Source organism: Schistocerca americana, chromosome 7, assembly GCF_021461395.2.
Source record: "Schistocerca americana isolate TAMUIC-IGC-003095 chromosome 7, iqSchAmer2.1, whole genome shotgun sequence".
In the NCBI taxonomy this organism is placed as follows: domain Eukaryota; kingdom Metazoa; phylum Arthropoda; class Insecta; order Orthoptera; family Acrididae; genus Schistocerca; species Schistocerca americana.
Genome location: NC_060125.1, coordinates 373,166,034 through 373,182,520, shown reverse-complemented (window position 1 = coordinate 373,182,520; position 16,487 = coordinate 373,166,034).

The following is a 16,487-nucleotide window of genomic DNA, read 5'->3' as shown; positions in this document are numbered from 1 at the left end:
TACCAGATATAGACGGGGACACTCAGATGTTTAGGACGGGTGGTAGGGACAGAGCATCGAGTGACATTATACTGAGTGCACTATCCGAAAATTACCTCGAGCAATTAAACAGAGAACCGACTCGTGGAGATAACATATTGGACCTACTGATAACAAACAGACCCGAACTTTTCGAATCTGTAGGTACAGAACAGGGAATCAGTGATCATAAGGCCGTTGCAGCATCCCTGAATATGGAAGTTAATAGGAATATAAAAAAAGGGAGGAAGGTTTATCTGTTTAGCAAGAGTAATAGAAGGCAGATTTCAGACTACCTAACAGATCAAAACGAAAATTTCTGTTCCGACACTGACAATGTTGAGTGTTTATGGAAAAAGTTCAAGACAATCTTAAAATGCGTTTTAGACAGGTACGTGCCGAGTAAAACTGTGAGGGACGGGAAAAACCCACCGTGGTACAACAACAAAGTTAGGAAACTACTGCGAAAGCAAAGAGAGCTCCACTCCAAGTTTAAACGCAGCCAAAACCTCTCAGACAAGCAGAAGCTAAACAATGTCAAAGTTAGCGTAAGGAGGGCTATGCGTGAAGCGTTCATTGAATTCGAAAGTAAAATTCTATGTACCGACTTGACAGAAAATCCTAGGAAGTTCTGGTCTTACGTTAAATCAGTAAGTGGCTCGAAACAGCATATCCAGACACTACGGGATGATGATGGCATTGAAACAGAGGATGACACGCGTAAAGCTGAAATACTAAACACCTTTTTCCAAAGCTGTTTCACAGAGGAAGACCGCACTGCAGTTCCTTCTCTAAATCCTCGCACAAACGAAAAAATGGCTGACATCGAAATAAGTGTCCAAGGAATAGAAAAGCAACTGGAATCACTCAATAGAGGAAAGTCCACTGGACCTGACGGGATACCAATTCGATTCTACACAGAGTACGCGAAAGAACTTGCCCCCCTTCTAACAGCCGTGTACCGCAAGTCTCTAGAGGAACGGAGGGTTCCAAATGATTGGAAAAGAGCACAGATAGTCCCAGTCTTCAAGAAGGGTCGTCGAGCAGATGCGCAAAACTATAGACCTATATCTCTTACGTCGATCTCTTGTAGAATTTTAGAACATGTTTTTTGCTCGCGTATCATGTCATTTCTGGAAACCCAGAATCTACTATGTAGGAATCAACATGGATTCCGGAAACAGCGATCGTGTGAGACCCAACTCGCCTTATTTGTTCATGAGACCCAGAAAATATTAGATACAGGCTCCCAGGTAGATGCTATTTTTCTTGACTTCCGGAAGGCGTTCGATACAGTTCCGCACTGTCGCCTGATAAACAAAGTAAGAGCCTACGGAATATCAGACCAGCTGTGTGGCTGGATTGAAGAGTTTTTAGCAAACAGAACACAGCATGTTGTTATCAATGGAGAGACGTCTACAGACGTTAAAGTAACCTCTGGCGTGCCACAGGGGAGTGTTATGGGACCATTGCTTTTCACAATATATATAAATGACTTAGTAGATAGTGTCGGAAGTTCCATGCGGCTTTTCGCGGATGATGCTGTAGTATACAGAGAAGTTGCTGCATTAGAAAATTGTAGCGAAATACAGGAAGATCTGCAGCGGATAGGCACTTGGTGCAGGGAGTGGCAACTGACCCTTAACATAGACAAATGTAATGTATTGCGAATACATAGAAAGAAGGATCCTTTATTGTATGATTATATGATAGCGGAACAAACACTGGTAGCAGTTACTTCTGTAAAATATCTGGGAGTATGCGTACGGAACGATTTGAAGTGGAATGATCATATAAAATTAATTGTTGGTAAGGCGGGTACCAGGTTGAGATTCATTGGGAGAGTGCTTAGAAAATGTAGTCCATCAACAAAGGAGGTGGCTTACAAAACACTCGTTCGACCTATACTTGAGTATTGCTCATCAGTGTGGGATCCGTACCAGGTCGGGTTGACGGAGGAGATAGAGAAGATCCAAAGAAGAGCGGCGCGTTTCGTCACTGGGTTGTTTGGTAACCGTGATAGCGTTACGGAGATGTTTAATAAACTCAAGTGGCAGACTCTGCAAGAGAGGCGCTCTGCATCGCGGTGTAGCTTGCTCGCCAGGTTTCGAGAGGGTGCGTTTCTGGATGAGGTATCGAATATATTGCTTCCCCCTACTTATACTTCCCGAGGAGATCACGAATGTAAAATTAGAGAGATTAGAGCGCGCACGGAGGCTTTCAGACAGTCGTTCTTCCCGCGAACCATACGCGACTGGAACAGGAAAGGGAGGTAATGACAGTGGCACGTAAAGTGCCCTCCGCCACACACCGTTGGGTGGCTTGCGGAGTATCAATGTAGATGTAGATGTAGAAAACGGGCAATGAAAGTCAGGCGATTAATATTCTACATTTTTGTGGCGATTTAATAATGCTGATTCCGTGTATGTTCTGATTTTTCGTCGATACTCAACTGCCTTGAGCAATAGGTGCAAGTCTGAAGAGAAATGTGATATATATGAAAAAAAAATGTTTTATACTGAGTACGGTCGAATACCCACTTATTCCGGCAAAGTCACTCTCGTACAGGTTGAAAACGATAGCGTGTGACGAGACCATGAGACAAAGTTTACAAGATAAGTGACAAAAAACAGCGCAGCGCTGCAACTTCAGCAGAAAATGTTGACGGGTAAGTGAAGTAATATACACTACCATACTGTAACATATGTTGGTCGGTAGAGAAAAAGTATATCAGTATCACTGATGGATAGTGTATTAAGGGATGATAGAAGCAGTGTATAATATTCCAAGGAACTAGGAACATTAGGTATGAAGATGAACGTCTCCACTACGACAATGCGGCTAAATTAGGCGTTAACGGGTTATGGCAGCAGACGACCGATTCGAATGCCTTTGCTAACTGCTCTTGCCTCTCCAGGGCACATGACCATAAAGATTGGACCCTGTGCAGATGAATCCCTATTTCTGTTGGTCAGAGCTGATGGTAGGGTTTGAGTGTGTCGCAGACCGCACGAAACCATAGACCCGATTTGTCAAGGCATTGTGCAAGCAGGAGGTGCCTCCATAATGGCGTAGGCTGTGTTTACATGGAATCGACTGGGTTCTCTGGTCTAGCTGAACCGATGATTGACTAGAGTTGGCTTCGTTCAGCTACCTGGAGCCAAACAACGATGGAATATTTATGGGTGGCAATGCGGCATGTCACCGGGCCACAATTTTTTGTGATTGGTTTGAAGAACATTCTGGACATTTCGAGTGAATGAGTAGACCATCCAGATGGCCCTCCGTGCATCCCATCGAACATTTATGGTACGTAATCGAGACATTAGTTCGAGCACAAACTCCTAGAGCCGCAACACTTTCTCATTTATGGCCGTCTATAGAAGCAGCAAGACTCAGTATTTCTAGAGGGGTCTTCAACGATTTGGTGAGTCCATGTCACGTCGAGCTGCTGCATTACGCCGGCCAGAAGGAGGCTCGACACGATACTGAGAGATATTTCAAGACTTTTGTCACCTCAGTATACATATCCATACACACATATTTAGTAAGGTTATCTGTTCAAACCATTAGAAATTTTCATTCCTTATAAAAATGTAGCAGGAACTATTTTCACACTATTAATGTAATATATCACAAGTTTCAAAAAAATGGCTCTGAGCACTATGGGACTTAACAGCTATGGTCATCAGTCCCATAGAACTTAGAACTAGATAAACCTAACTAACCTAAGGACAGCACACAACACCCAGTCATCACGAGGCAGAGAAAATCCCTGACCCCGCCGGGAATCGAACCCGGGAACCCGGGCGTGGGAAGCGAGGACGCTACCGCACGACCTCACAAGTTTCAAACGACAAGGTGATTGGCTGTGTCCCTATACATAGCGCACAGAGACTGAATGTTGGAGGACTTTCTTGTTCCTCAGAGTTAACAAAAGTCATGAGGTAGCGATATGAACATGTACAGAAGGCGGTAGTATTGCGTATACGAGATATAAGAGGGCAGTGCACTGGGGAAGCTGCCATTTGTACTCATGTGATTCTTGTGGTAAGGTTTTCGGCGCGTTTTTGGCCGCACAATAGGAATTAACAGACTTCGAACGCGGAATGGTAGTTCGAGCCAAACACAAGGGACATTTCATTTCGGAAATCGTTAGAGAATTCAATATTCTGAGAACCACTGTGTCAAGAGTGCGCCGAGAATACCACATTTCAGGCATCACCTCTCACCTCGGGTAATGCAGTGACCGATGACCTTCACTTAACGACTGAGAGCAGCCTCGTTTGCGTAGAATTACCCTAACAGACAAGCAACACTGCGTGAAATAACCGCATAAATCATTGTGGGACGTACAACGAACGTATATGTAGGGACAGTACGGTAAAATTTGGCGTTAATGTGCTATGGCAGCAGTTGACCGATGCGACGGCCTTTGCAAACAGCATGACATCGCTTGCAGCGCCTGTCCTGGGCTCGTCAGCATATACGTTGGAACCTAGAAGATTGGAAAACCATGGCATGGTCAGATGAGTACCGATTTCAGTTGGTTAGAGCTGATGGCAGGGTTAGTGTGGCGCAGACCCCACGAAGCCATGGATCCAAGTTGTCAACAAGGCGCTATGCAAGCTGGTTGTGGCTCCATTCCGGCGTGGGCTATTTTATATGGAACGGACTGGACTTTCTAGTCCAACTGAATCGATCATTGACTGGAAATGGTTATGTTCGGCTACTTGGAGAGCATTTGCAGCCATTCATGGAGTTCACGTTCCCAAACAACGATGGAAATTCCATGGCTGACAAAGCACCGTGTCGCCGGGCCAGAATTGTCCACGATTGGTTCGAAGAATTTCTGGAAAATTTAAGCGAATGATATGGCCACCCACTGAATATTTATGGGACATAACCGAGAAGTCAGTTTGTGCACGAAAACCTGAACTGGCAACACATTCGCAACTATGGACGGTTATATAGTGTGCCTGTTTCAGTATTTCTGCAGGGATCTTCCAATGCCTCGCTGAGTCCATGCCACGTGGAGCCGCTGCACTATGACGGCCAAAATGAGGTCCGACATGATATTAGGAGGTATCCCATGACTTTTATCACATTACTATAGTTGTATTGTACTGTATTGTATTGTATGTTAACCGGGGGCCTAGAAACGATGGAGAGGCTCTGTCCCCGCTGCAGCCACAGTGGTCCACAACCCCACGACGACTACCGCAATCCACTACACACTTCCGCCGCCCCACACCGAACCACTCTTTCAGGGTTATTGTCTGGTTCAGCCCCCGGTGGACCCCCCCCCCAGGGAACGTCTCACACCAGACAAGATGTTTGCGTGGTAGAGTAATGGTGGTGTACGCGTACGTGGAGAACTTGTTTACGCAATAATCGCCGACATAGTGTAACTGAGGCGGAATAAGGGGAACCAGGCAGCATTCGCCGAGGGAGATGGAAAACCACCTAAAAACCATCCACAGATTGGCCGGCTCACCGGACCTCGACACAAGTCCGCCGGGCGTATTCATGCCGGGGACCAGGCGATCCTTCCCAATCCGGAAAGCCGTGTGTTAGATCGCACGGCTAACCGGGCGGGCTTACTATAATTACTGATAGTACTGTTCTACAGATATGTGAGCTAATTTTGATGACAAGTTTCACGAGGGCTACATAGATTATGACACTGCTTCAAGTACGTCCATCTACTTTAGAACGAGGTTCTAGCGTGAATAGCGCATCATTATACTTAGTATACCTTTAAATGTAGTGACTACTTAATAGTGATTACCTGGTGTACTTTTTCGCAAAAGGACAACCAAGAATTGCTTTTGAAATAGATCAGAATAAACAAAATGAATCTTGTAATATGTTCCCCTCAAACGGCAGAAGTATTACGCTGCGTAGGTGCAGGTAAAGTGAGGCATTTAAGAAGCACGGCAATATCAGATTTCTAATTAAAGCTCCTGGTCGATATATTGACCGAACGAATTCCACGAAGAACACTCTTAACACGTAATTATTTCAGACCTTGGCGCATTCCTTATTCGAGACGTCCGTAGTAATGTAGCCGACCTATCTGGCGTTGATCCAGCAACAATGCAGACGGCTGGTCCCGGTGAGGTTCGAGTCCTCCCTCTGGCATGGGTGTGTGTGTTTGACCTTAGGATAATTTAGGTTAAGTAGTGTGTAAGCTTAGGGACTGATGACCTTAGCAGTTAAGACTGATAAGATTTCATACACATACAAAATGCAGAACTTAAGATCTCAGCATGTGCCCACGTTCCCTCGTCCGGCTCCAAGAAGGTATTATTTATTAATAGTGAAGAACCGGGACATGCATTCCTTGTCAGTCGCGTACACCATACTGAGGAGAAATACGACATTAGCTGGGAAGAAACTTGAGAGATGAGGATTGTATTCTCAAAGATTTTGCCTGAAACAACAAAATGTTTGGTTATCAAAGTAACAGAACCTGGCTTGTTGCGGAGAGATACGTATTTCTTCATTCTTCGTGTCCAGTAGATCTTACCATGAAAGAACGGTCGCCTCCAGGTACAGATTGACACAGAGAAGATCTAGACAAAAACTAATTCTGCGCAGTGTAATAATGATTGTCACTAAACGGATATATGTCAGGCTCACGTAGCACAAGACACGCTACTTTAAAAAATCCGTCGCTTTCTTACACTATTGGGTCAACTGTATCTGAGCCCTATTGGGGACATTTTTGAAGATATGTATGAAACCATAATTAGATTTTCACTCTGCAGCGGAGTGTGCGTTGATATGAAACTTCGTGGCAGATTGAAACTGTGTGCCGAGCCCCGAACCCGGGACCTTTGCCTTTCACAGGCAAGTGCTCTACCAACTGTTTTTAATCTCATTTTCATTGTTATTGTTCGTTGTAATTGCTCAGAGCGGACGTCCCAGGACACCGGTTCAAGTTCATTGTTGATCTATTCACTCAGTTTTTTTATTACAGAGGGCAGCTAATCTTCTGACCGAACACACTGAGCTACCGTGCCGGCAACCAACTGAGCTACCAAAGCACGACTGACGACGCGTCCTCAGAGCTTAAATTCTGCCAGTACCTCGTCTCCTACCTTCCAAACTTCACAGAAGCTGTTCTGCGAACCTTGCAGAATCATCACTCAAAATGGTTCAAATGGCTCTGAGCACTATGGAACTTAACATCTGAGGTCATCAGACCCCTAGAACTTAGAACTACTTAAACCTAACTAAGCTGAGGACATCACACGCAACCATGCCCGAGGCAGGATTCGAACCTGCGACCGTAGCGGTTGCGCGGTTCCAGACTGAAGCTCCTAGAACCGCTCGGTCACAAGGACGGCTAACTAGCACTCCTCGAAGAAAGAATATTGCGGATATATGGCTTAACCACAGCCTTGGGGATGTTTCCAGAATTAGATTTACACTCTGCAATATCTCCGCAACATCCTTTCTTGCAGGGGTGCTAGTTGTGCAAGGTTCGCAGAAGAGCTTCTGTGAAGTTTGGAAGGTAGGAGACGAGGTACTGGCAGAATTGAAGCTGTGAGGACGAGTCGTAAGTCGTGGTTGGGTAGCTCAGTTGGTAGAGCACTTGGCCGCGAAAGGCAAAGATCCCGAGTTCGAGTCTCGGTCCGGCATACAGTTTTAATCTGCCAGGAAGTTTCATGTGTATGAATTTCTTGGAGGAATGGCAGCTTATTCTTCCTCAAGGACGAAACCAGAGAAGGCAGTGATGTTCGACTCTAGGGTCTGAAACGAAGTCGGCATTCTTAATCATTCCATTGGCTTCCCTTTGATTTCAGGCCGGGACTCTGGACAGCTAAGACCATTTCAGGACTGTTATTATCTACAAACCATGACCTCGCATTTTCTGGTTTATGACAGGGTGGATTGTCATGCTGATAGAAGCAAGCATCATATCCTAACTATTTATTTAAGTTACGCTGTACAGAATGCTGTAAAGACTTGCACAGTACTTCCCGCCTCCGTTTATATTGGCGGCTCCTCTCCTCGTGACATCTAGTGGTCAATTCCGCATTACATAGGCGAGTCCGAATACTTTTGATCATAGAGCGTGTACTGTATTGCGTGCTTTTTCTACTACACCCAGCTTAAGAGTTACACTGATCACTGTGCGACGATTATTGTGAGTGTGTTTTGGTGATAGTGCTCGCACTACGCAGTAGTGGTGGTAGTTAAGCGTAATTATTACTACTGTATTGTACTATCTTCATCGAATCATTAACAGCTATATGACGAATTGGACTTCAGGCTTCTGATACAAGTGCAACGCTATTTAGGAAGATGAAAGTTATTTTATTTGCTCGCCATATGGCGTCCCGTAAAGATTCTCAATAAAGCAAACCATTCTGTATGCCATGAGGTATCACGTAATCTTTTAATACTGAAATTGTGGATCGGGTGTCTGGTCTCGAAGTTAGCTCATGCTTTGTTCAGAATGTAATTAAATACATTATTCTACTGCTACACAATTAAATACTTGAAACGCAGACAGCTGTAACATTAATTGACTGTAACCCATTACTGGCGGCAGGGGTTTTACTTTTCTTGTTCCTTTCTGAAGGTTTTTGACTGGGGTGTAGCCTTACATGCAAGTGTTACGTGGACAATAAAGAGTTCAGAGAAGTGAATAGAAGCTTTTGAAATGCGGTACATCCTGAGTATGCTGAAGATCCGTTATGTAGATCGAACAAGTTTTAATGATGTATGGAACCAGATTACGGATCTCTGTGGCACAACGGTATGACAGGGATCAGTTGACAGGATATATCTTGAAACATCAAGTAACCGTGAATTTGGTAATGGTGGGAAGCGTGTGGGTGGTGAGAAGGGGGGGGGGGGAGGGGGGGTAACAGTTGTAGAGGAAGGCAAAGGATAGAATGCAATAGAATGCAATAAAAATGTCGAAATCGATGTAGGTTGCAACAGGCATGCAAAGATGAAATGATATGCTCAGGATGAACTAGCATTGAGAGGCATCAACCTATTCCTCGAAACGAAATCACAACAGCAGCAACAACAACAACATTCTTTCAACAGCTGGATATTATCTGAATTGCTGTCGTGCACATACCATCGACTGCCACCGAATCTTCACATAAAAGAATAAGAAATCTAAAATAAATAAATAGGAATATTACTTGTAACGGTACGAACTTCTTACAATAAATCTAAATAATTATTATAAATTCGCTGTTAAGTATCAGAGAATAATATCTATAATATAACTAAATGCTCTTCTTCACCAACACTCCGTAAGCCATCTTCCAGTGTGTGGCGTAGGGTATTTCTAGTTTCACCATTACATCTCTTGAATTTGAGAAGAGTGTCGGGCAGCCTCACATTATACCACCGTGGTCGTTTAGTGAGATGTGCGTGGGAGGAAATAAAACGTTGCCTTACTTTTCTCGCAGCGTACGCTCTCGTAATTTTAACAGTAATCCTGTCCGTGGTGATGCCTTTTCTTATTTAACGTTGATACTTGTCATTCTGTTAACAGGCATATTTAAACTTTGATTTTAGATAATTTGTTGAATGAGTGACTAATAAGATACACGATTTAAATAATGAAACACTGCACCAGTTACGTATTTTTCTATGCTTAGCACGATGCGTTTCGAGAATTTATTCTCATTGTCAGGTGCAAATATTTACGGAAGTATTTTGTGCGATTTTTTCATGTGTATTTCTATCTCTCTTGCACTTCTGAGGTCATAATGCAGTCGAAAAATAGGATACAATAATCTTGTGACGTTTTTTATATGAAAATGTTAGAAGGAATATTTGTGTCTGTCTCCTTACGGGTATGATATTGCAGTGCCTGTGTTATTCAGAATTACGATGCAATGTTCCTTTGGACATGCATCCACGCTTGCATGTAATAATGCACGCACGTGAAAATAAACATTGCACTCTGATTCGGAATAACACAGCCACTGCAATATCGTATTTATCTGTCGACAACGGGCAAACGACTTTCAAGAAAATATCTCGCCTTTACGGGAATATACATAGGTTGTAGACACATGGTTAACAACATATGGCAGCTTGGGTCTGGGCGTGAGTCGTGCTCGAATAGCTTAATGGTAAGGCGACTGCTCAGATAAGCGGGAAATCTGGGTTCGAGACCCGGTCCGGCATAAAGTTTCATTGTCGTCGTTCAATTATACAGCTGATGGCTGCCCATATTCGCAATTGTGAATACATCTCATGGCTTACAGGTGCTGTGCGTCCTCCACTACGCAGAATACCACACAAACGCAAGCCCTCACTCACACTGCTTTTAAATTATCGATTATGCTCTATTCTGTCAATAATAGTCGGTAGAAGTAAAATAATATTTGAAAGTTACATGTTTACGTCAATACTGTTATCTACAGAAAATGTAACACCTCGGACAGTATCCAAACGCTTTGTGAAACCATTCTGTCATAATATCTTCATAACATACTTTGACTGCAAAACCAAACATTGTGACTGACGGTTTGCGTATGTGTGGTATTCTGCGCTATGGAAGAGGTACAATACCTATAAGTAAACAGACAAAAATAATACTTCTAACAATAGCATGTAACAAACATCCTAAGACTTATTTTGTCCGTTTTTCTCATACCTATATAACCTCAAAAAGACTATTATATTGCAAGAGAGGCAGAAACATACACATGCAAACGTCACACAAAATACTTATGTTCATAGATGCATTTGGTAATCGAGAATAAATTCTCGAAACGCATCCTGAGAAGCATAAACAAGTACGTAACTGGTACAGTGTTTCATCATTTAAATCATGAATGATACGACTGCCGGCTTTCCACAAACATCGACTATGAAAAAAGGAATTACTTAATAAGATACAATACAATTCTAATTTTCTTTCGACTTTGGAGAAGTTTATATTTACTTCCTTTATGTTTATCAAGAACCTTCCACTAGAGTAGTGCCCTACTCCGGGCTCCAGGCAAAGAGGCATGGTACACGTGTAAATCATTGTACATTGTTCTTAGAAATCACTTTTCATCAGAAATACATTTTTGATATCTCTAATTAATATCATTAATGACTTTTACTGGCACTGTATATTGTGTGCATATATACTTTACGTCACATTCTTGTTACGTTTTTTTTATGAATATGTACCTTTTTCCTTTACTGGTTATTGTCCCGCAAGATAATTCCCTAAGGTTGGCGTAAATTCGCTGGAGTTCTTTCTCTCCTGGTTTAACCAGTATACTGTTCGTTACTCACATGTGCAGTAAGAGCGAGTTTTATTACGTGGCCGGCCGGTGTGGCCGTGCGGTTCTAGGCGCTTCAGTCTGGAACCGCGTGACCGCTACGGTCGCAGGTTCGAATCCTGCCTCGGGCATGGATGTGTGTGATGTCCTTAGGTTAGTTAGGTTTAAGTAGTTCTAAGTTCTAGGGGACTGATGACCTCAGATGTTAAGTCCCATAGTGCTCAGAGCCATTTGAACCATTTTTTTTTATTTCGTGTCTGTTTAAAAGTTTCTGCCATAATAATGGTGTAAGTGACTAAGGCTGACACGAGCGCTAGAGGCTCATGTCTTTTTCATTCCTTTTACTGATTTCTCCTGCTGTGCTTACAGCACCTTTTGCCCACTTGAAAATGATAAAAAACTTGAAATGTTAACATTGCAACTCTAATAAACGTAAGTCAATGATGAAGTCTTTCAAAGAATTTTTTTTCGACTGTGAACCCACAGCAAATGCAGTTTTGTATTAAAACACAGTTTCTTGATTAAGTACACAGGACAAACGATTTGCCCTCCTGCTCCCTCTCCTCAAGAGACATAACACTACTGTGTATACTACTCTGTATACATTTAGTATTCGTATGTTTGATTTTAAAGTCCTGTGTCATATATTTTTATTCATGGCATGCATTACACATTTTAAGTAATGACTAATGCAATATGGTGGCTTAAAACATTTTAAGCCTTGTAAGCATTCATGTTATTTTGCACTTGTTTGTAAAGAACAGTTAACGCAATCTGTATGTTACATATAATTGTTTGTGTCTTTGGATAGCATCCGTGAAGATGGTCCAAGATCTAAACCGATAGATGTGCGGGTATAAAATAAAGATAGCTGATGGTTCAAATACGCATTTTTACGTAACACTAATGCCGTGTAGCACCGACTCCGGTCCTGAAAAATCCGTGATCCGACAGGTTAGAGCGTCCACTAATTTTTTGAGATATGCCACGTAGAGCTAAATCATTGATGATAACAGAGGAACCAAACCGTGGCGTTATTGGCTGCTATGTTTCACCCCTACTCCAAACTCTCTGAGACTCTTTATATGGTCAGGTGATTAAGTGGGTCAGTTCGCTGCGAGATGCCACCAAACTTCTTACATCATTTCAAGAGAGGGATAGTCTCGACGCGTCGGATCACATTGTACGCTTCCAGTCAGTTACCGCCCAATTTCTGTGTTATTTGGACAGTTGAAGACGTGCTGCTTTATGTATTGCTGTCAACAATGACGTTTTGCAAAGTGAATGACTCGAAATGTCCACTGTGCGCAGTCCCCTTGCGAATGCTCCTCCCGAAAATAGTTGAGATGTTACATGGCTGCGCGTGGCGCACTGCTGCGTTGTAGACACGATGCTTAGTCCACTTTGATGCAACAATAAATTTAGGAACCTCTTTCACGTTGTGGCCGTGGGCGACAACACGTATTTGCCATGCTGTCACGTCTGTACTTCGATCCGTCTTACTGCACTGTTTCCGTACCACCGACAGGAACACAGGTACCACTTCCTCTGGTGATGAATGAAAACCACCTCAGATGCATAATTACACATTCTTGTGCTACGACCGGTTTGGTTCCCAAAACATCTACAGATTGCCTGCAGTTCAAAAAAACAGAAAATTAGAGTAAAGATACGGTATCTTAACAAATAACATAGCCACTCGCACTGACAGACCTGTACCAGGTCCTCACCGAGTCGTGTTTAAGTCACGATATAAATGGTCTTGTTGCCGAATGTAATGTTAAAGACCAAATCCAGAAACAATTACCACAAACGTATTGCCCACAATTCGGCGAAAGTATGGCGAGTAGGTAAAGTATGCTGAGTACAGCAACATGTCAAGACGGGGCTGCTCCACGAGAGAGGTAAACACGTAGACATAGCACCTGGTCTGTGTCGAGTGCGATAGTCGGCTGTGCGATCATAATTGTTACAATCAACGACAAAACCACAAGCACAGAATTGATATTAAAGAATAAAAAACCACTACACAGTTAATCAAATCAATTGAAAAAGATATTGGGTATTAATAAACTGCTACAGTGGTATTTAGTCCAATATTACTGAATCACTGCCGGTTACGTGGCACTGAAAACCACATCTTCAAATGAACATCTATATAACAATAAATCCAAAAGGAATAACAATCCTGAGGTACACAGTGGTATGGTAAATTATTTAAGATTTTAAATTTAAAAAAAAATATTAAAAAGTTTTACACGTGAGTATCAAAATGTTAATGCTCATGTGACTAAAACATTAGAGCGGGAAAGCTCGGAACCTTTTTCCCCAACATTCGTTGTCCGTCGGGACAAAACACCGCTAAAAGGTGGTATGTCATTGAATAAAACAGCCGGATTCTAATATAGTGGATGGGTCACAAACAAATCATACAACGAATGTTGAGCAAAAAGGTTTCGAGCTTTCGCGCTCTAATGTTTTAGTCATCTGAGTACTAACATTTTGATAATCTCTGTAAAAGTTTTCAACATTTTTAAAAATTTCTAAAATCTTAAAATAATTTACCATCCATTGTATATCTCAGGGTTGTCATTCCTTCTGGATTTACCGTTATATTGATTTTCACCTGAAACAGTGGCTTTTAGTGCCACGAAACCGATACCGATCTCATAATAAAGGACTAAATACAGCTTAAAACGGTGTATGAGTAACCAAGTTGACTATCCACAGCTGTGGTTGCCCTACACACAAGGTTGTTTGCAATTAAAAAGAAATGCCACCATAGCTTAAAAACACAGTTATGCACAACAGCAAGGAAATAGTTACCAATCTTACACCAAACTGCGTTGTCATTTGACACGGACGACAGCAGGTAAGCCAATAATTATAAAATACAGTTGCAAAGTAATTGTATGAAATCTACCAGGAACGGTAATTACGATCTCGTAAGTCATGAATAACGTAATTACAGGAGACGCACTGTCATCGAACATGTAAAAGAGCTAAAGTAACCAATCTGGTGTTTTACGTCATATGTTATTAATAAAATTAGAGGCGAGTTGTGTTATAATTGTTATAATAATTGACAATGGAAGAGCGCACTTGGCAGTGGTTACAAGCCAGTAGGTTGTTATGGGTATACAATTTTTTATACAGTCGATTTTATAGTCATGAAACATTACGAAACGACTAATTATGATCATACAAAATGGTCATGACTACAGAATAAAAGTTGCTACAACAAAGAACGTGTTTTCATCAATCCGATAAAAGAATTAAAAGACTAAACTGGGTACTCCTCGTGTGTTGCTAACAAATTAAAAGCTAGATGTGGTGAATTTCTTACAGATGTGTTAAATTTCCTTTGAAATAAAAGAAGGGATGCCAAAGGATGTGTAGATGTTAGACAGACGAGAAAGTGAGTGCCTGGTTAAACGAATGATTATAAAGTAACTGCGTACAACATAGAAAAAATAAATGTCTTCACACAGTGATCGTGGGCAATGAATAAAAGTGATTATTAAAAATCGTGTTGACACAGAACATGTGGAAGGCTAAAATAACTAAAAAAGTTATTTCAATCGTGTATTGACAACTGAAACCTAGCTGTGTTAAACGCGCTGCTATTATGTACAAGTACAGAAATGATAGTAAAGAATAAAAAATCACCACAAAATTAATGAAAGCAACTGAAAAATAGATCGAACAAATGTTAACAACACTTATGCACAATAACGAGGGAACAGGTAACAATGCTTTCACCAAACTGTATGGACGTTTGATAGATCTGACAGTAAATGAATAATTATAAAATGCAGTTACAAATTTAACTATGTAAAGTACATCAGGAACGTTAAACAAGATCTTATAAAACGATCATAAGTAATAAATAACGTAGGTGAAATGTCACTTAAAATGTAAACGAGCTAAAGCAACAAGACTAGTGGTTCTCGTCGTATTTTGCTAGTGAGCTTTCTTAAACTAGCTACAATTATTTGCAGTCGAAGAGAACAAAGGCCATTGGGTACACAAAGATGCATCGTCATAAGGTGGATAAAGCCGTACGAATTATTATACGATCGACTGTGAAATAATTACATACCATGCACTGACCAGCCAGGACATTATGACCATCTGCCTAATAGTTGGTATCACCACTTTTGGCACGGATAACAGCGGCATGGAAGCAATCATGCCTTGGTAGGTCGCTGGAGAGAGTTGGCACCTGGGGAGGAAGGCGATGAGCTCTAACACGACGTTCAATCACGTCCAAGATGTGCTGGACTAGGTTCACAGCTGGCGACTTGAGGGGCCAGCATGTCAATTGAAACTCGCAGCTGTGTTCTTAGAACCACTTTATCACACCACTGGCCTTGTGACACGGTGCATTATCTTGTTGAAAAATTCCACTGCCGTCGGGAAACATGATCGCCATCATGGGGTGTACGTGGTCTGCAAGCAGTGTATGACACTCTTTGGTAGTCAAGGTGCGTTGAACGAGCTCCACTGGACCCGTCGATGCCTATGTGAGTGTTCCCCAGAGCATAATGTAGCCGTCGCCAGCTTGTCTCCATGCCGCAGCAGAGGTGTCAAGGAGCTGCTCTCCGAGAAGACGACAATTCGCTTCCTCCCTTCGGCGTGATGAAGAAGGTATCGGGATTCCTCAGACCAAGCAACGCTCTGCCACTGTGCCAACGTCCAGTACCGATGGTCACGTACCCATTTAAGTCGTACTTGCATGTGTTGGTGTTAACATTGGCACATGCATGGATCGTCGGCTGCGGAGGCCACCGCTGAGGGTGTTCAGAGCACTCTGTGATACAGACACACTTGCACCCTACCCAGCATTACAGTCTGATGTTAGTTCCACCACATTTCGCCGCCTGTCCTGTTTTGCCAGCCTACCCAGCCTATGACGTCCGATATCTGTAATGAGGGGTGGCCACCTACGACATCTGCAAATGGTTTCACCTTGGTTCACAACGAGTTGAAATACTCACCACAGCACTCCTTGAACACCCGACAAGCCGTCCAGTTTCCGAAATGCTCGTGCTGAGCCTTCGGGCCATCACAATCCGTCCTCGGTCAAACTCAGACAGATCGCGCGTCTTCCCCATTCTACACATATGCAGCACGCTCACTGATACTGCATGCACCGTCCGTGTGTCTGATTACCAATCATTGCTCGCTGGGTGACGCTGC